Source organism: Apodemus sylvaticus, chromosome 10, assembly GCF_947179515.1.
Source record: "Apodemus sylvaticus chromosome 10, mApoSyl1.1, whole genome shotgun sequence".
NCBI classification, from domain to species: domain Eukaryota; kingdom Metazoa; phylum Chordata; class Mammalia; order Rodentia; family Muridae; genus Apodemus; species Apodemus sylvaticus.
The window spans coordinates 5,605,775-5,610,123 of NC_067481.1; the positions used below are offsets into that span (position 1 = coordinate 5,605,775).

At 44.5% G+C, this 4,349-nt stretch overlaps 1 long non-coding RNA gene across 1 annotated transcript; it reads left to right on the forward strand.

Moving 5' to 3' along the window:
• Positions 1-1,395: 1,395 nt before the first annotated feature.
• Positions 1,396-3,898, forward strand: LOC127694438 (uncharacterized). The gene is made up of 3 exons (XR_007979822.1): positions 1,396-1,489; positions 3,184-3,276; positions 3,403-3,898. It is a non-coding gene; the product is annotated as an uncharacterized LOC127694438 (long non-coding RNA).
• The last annotated feature ends 451 nt before the right edge of the window (positions 3,899-4,349 follow it).

Here is a 4,349-nt window from a genome sequence, read left to right on the forward strand (position 1 = left end):
CATCTCAGCCAGTCTGGAAACTGTTCTCATGTCAGGGGATCAGTACGTACTTTACCTCTTTTGTTCTCCTTGATTTCTTTCTTCCTTTCTGTAGCTAAGATCTCCAGGGTGTCTCCCTTGTAAAATCTGATTTTTATTAATTTGGATGGAATTCATAGTTTTCTTTTCCTGTGGAAACAAGAACATATTCTTTCCCCCAATGAAACATCTTTTATCTGTCTCTGGGAGGTATCCCTTTTTATTTATTAAGCATCTCATTCTTTTCTCTCTCTTTTTTAAAGATGTATTTATTTTTCTGCATCTGAGTGCTCTATCTACATGTACACCTGCAGGCCAGAAGAGGAAATCAGATCCCATTATAGATGGTCATAAACCATCATGTGGTTGCTGGGGGATTGAACTCAAGACCTCTGGAAGAGCAGCCAGTGCTCTTAACCTCTGAGCCATCTCTCCAGCCCCACAGATCTCTTTCTTTTATCTGCTCCTGTATCGATTAAGCCTTTGGTCTCTCTTGAGGTTTCCGTTTTGTCTATTGAAGCTGTTCTGATTTTGATATCTGGGTTCCTAATATTTGTACCCAGAGCAGTGTTGTTTGACTGCTCCCCAGATGAATTTTTCCCTGTTTGACTTGAGATGACTGACTTGAATTTGATTGGGACCTCTTGGGGCATTTATGTCAAGGGAGTTACTTTGCTTGTCCCTGTGAATCTACATTCATTGGTCCAGAGTCAGACTTTACCACCCTTCTGAGTATCCCAGAAGGGTAGGGTGGTCTTTTTGTATCATCTATAGAGGAAACATTGTTTCTAGGAACTCCTTGCCTACAATCCCTTTTTAAATGATTTTGCTTGCCACATCAAAACATTTGATAGTCTGGCTTTTTAAAAAGCCTTTAGACTATTTTTCCTAATAAAGTTGCATCCTTATAATATTTTAAATCTACCCTTTCTATTGGATGCCATTTAAATTTTTCCTGAGGTGGGTCATTATGTTAGCACTTGTTGTACACTAACAGGATAAGCCAAGGTGGGATTTCTAACAACCGTTAGCTTTCTTTTCTGATTTTCATTATATGGTAGTGCCATAGGCTTTAACCTTATTTCTTCTGTCTCTATCTTAGTGGCTTTCTCGTTTTTTTCAATAATGTTTTCTAATTTTTCTTCTATGGCCTGCGTAATGGCTAGTTTTCTGTGTCAACTTGACACAGGCTAGGGTTATCACAGGGAAAGGAACTTCAGTTGGGGAAGTGCCTCCATGAGATCCAGCTGTAAGGCATTTTCTCAATTAGTGATCAAGGGGGAGGGCCCATTGTGGGTGGTGCCATCCCTGGGTTGGTAGTTCTGAGTTCTATAAGAGAGCAGGCTGAGCAAGGCAGAAGAAGCAAGCCAGTAAGAAACGTCCCTCCATGGCCTCTGCATCAGCTCCTGCTTCCTGACCTGCTTGAGTTCCAGTCCTGACCTCCTTTGGTGATGAACAGCAATGTGGAAGTGTAAGCTGAATAAACCTTTTCCTCCCCAACTTGCTTCTTGGCCATGATGTTTGTGCAGGAATAGGAACCCTGACTAAGACAGCTTGTATCTGTTTATCTTTTTCCTTTTCTTGTATCTCTATAACACTCTTTAAGAAGGTATAAAAACTGTTATGGTTATTAAGATTAAGGTAATAAATATCAGCATATTAACCATCTCATTTGTCTTATTCCCTTTAATTTTATTAATTTTAAATTCTTTTCACTTGTCTATAATTTTTTTATATCCTGTCTCCCTCCTCCTTTAACATTTAAACTAACTTTAAGCATTTCTTATATAATCAGAAGCTTTGATGCTTTGGAGTTTTTCTCATCTTCTCTCAGTTGCTTTTCTCTGGTGAGCTCAGACCTTGAGTTGTCACTCGCCCACTCCTGTCTCTCTTGGTTCACCAGGAGAGACTTTTCTGCCTTCCATGTGTCACCGAGTATTCTCTCTCTCTCTCTCTCTCTCTGGTTCTGACTCCTCTGGCCTCTGGGAAGTTGTCTTGAATCCACCAGGCTGAGCCTCAGGCTGCCAAGGAGTTTACTGAGTTTATCAAGTTTATTGAGTTTAGTCAGCATGAGCCCCCTCAGCGCAGGCCTCTCTCCCTCTCTCTTAGCCTCCCACCTGACTAGAAAACTGCTTTGGGAAGTGCTTATCTACAGGATTTGAGCAGATTCTCTTTCTATTCAGCCGGGACTTCTTAGAAGGGCCTGTTCTTCTATCCTGCAGGCTCTTTTTAAAAATGCTGTGTTTTTTGGTTTTTTGCTTTTTGGTTTTTCTCTGCCTCTGCAGCAGGGGCACCTGGCCTCACGAGTGCCCAGTTGCTCTAGGGTTTTCCCTCTTCGACCTCTGCAGCTGCTCCCATACCTGGCCTCAACTGCTAAGCAACCATTTAAAGAAACAGAGCCAGGTAGTGGTGCTTGCCTTTAACCCCAACACTAGGGAGGCAGAGACAGGCAGATTTCTGAGTGCAAGGCCAGCCCAGTCTACAGAGGGAGTTCCAGGACAGCCAGGGCTACACAGAGAAACCCTGTCTCAACCTGCCCCTAACCCCCCTAAAAAAAGTTAGAAAGAAACAGAACTAGGAACCACTCTGAAACTTAGAAGTGTTTGTTTGCTCTGTTCAAGTTTGGATTTCTGACATTCAGTGCCAATATAGTTAACCCCACTGCCTCTCACCCAGGACTTTACTAAACTTGAATTCTATACCACACATTAGGCACCATCTACTAAAATAATTTTTAAATGTTAAATCCGTATTGACTGAGACTAAGTATTATTAAATGCCTAGGCTGTAAGCTTTGGCTCATTCTCTGAGTGGCTCATAACTTACTTAACCCATTTACCTATGCTATGTCCACCACCAGCTGGTTACCTCTTCTCAGGCCCCGCCTGTTTCTTCCTTCCTGTCTTCCTCATCACCTCAGCATCTCCCCGAGTTCACCTTCCTGCTGGTTTGTGTCTGTCCTTCCCGTCCATCTCCTCTCTCATAGCTTCCCCAACTCTTTTATCTCTTACTATTTCCCAGGATCCTCTCTTCCTGCCAGTGTCCCACCTCCTATCTCCTGCCCTACTCAGCTCATTGGCCATCGGCGTTTTTACTGACAGGTGATGTATATAAGAGATTCTCTCTAAGGAGGGGTCTGATGGAATCTCATGTGTTCTCACATAGGAGGAGGAAACAGAAGAACGTGAGGCAGCCGAGGAAGCCTCGACCCAGCTTTGCAGATGGAGGGAGACACACACCCAAAGCCTGGAAGTACAGGTGACCTCTGAACTCTGGAAAAATGGGACAAGGACATGGGACAAATGGTCTTGGAGGGAGTCCTTGCTGCAGCTCCTGGAGACCTGGGGACTGTCCAGGCTTCAAGATTCTTTGTCTTCGTTACAGAAGCCACGGGAAACCGACAGGATGTCCTCAGAGAGCAAGCAGCGTGGGACACTGTGCTCCAAGTGTCAGCTCATATACCCACCTCACAGATGAGGACACTGAGGTTCCCAGAAGCACAGTATTACACAGAAAAGCTCGTGCATGTAACCTGTAAGGACTCCAAACTCAGGTCACAATAGCTCAATCACTGAGCTCAGACTTTGATCAGGGGTCCTACGGCCAAACATGGGCAGGCATGGACCTGCGTGCCTGTGTGCCAGGAGCTCAGGCCCCAGGATAAAGATTCTTTCTTCCCCACAGCTTCTGGAGAAGTCAGTACCTCAGGCCACCAGGACAGAACCAGCAAGTGAATGGATTTGCAGGATGTGACTAAGCTCTAATGGGAACATGCTTTAGATAGGAAAGGATTTCTCCTGGGCGTGTCTTACACACCTATTATCCAGCACTGGAGCAGGGCCCTGCATTTCATCACAAGCACGTCAAGGGTGGCGGTGTGTGTGTGCAAGGGTTGTAAGTAGTATGTGTAATGATGGTGGCATGTGTGTTTCTGTGTGTGCAAAGGTGGTGAGTATCAAGTGTGGTGTGTGAATGTATGTGTGAGTGTGTGTGTGTGTTGGCATGTACAAAGGTAATGAGTGTTGTGTGCGAATATGTGTGTGAGTGTGCATGCAGGGTAGTGTGTGTGCAAGGATGATGAGTGTATGTATGCAGTGGTCTGTGTGCATGGATGGTGAGTGTGTGAAGGATAAGTGTGTGTGCAAGGGTGGTGAGTGTTTGTGTGCAAGGATGGCAAGTATATGTATGTGTGCAGTGGTCATGTGTGCAAAAGTGGTGAATGTCGAGTGTGTGTAAAGGTAGGTGTGTGAGTGTGCTTGAAGGATAATGAGTATGTGTGCAAGGGTAATGAGTATATATGTGTGTGTAGTGGTGGCATGTACAAGGATGGT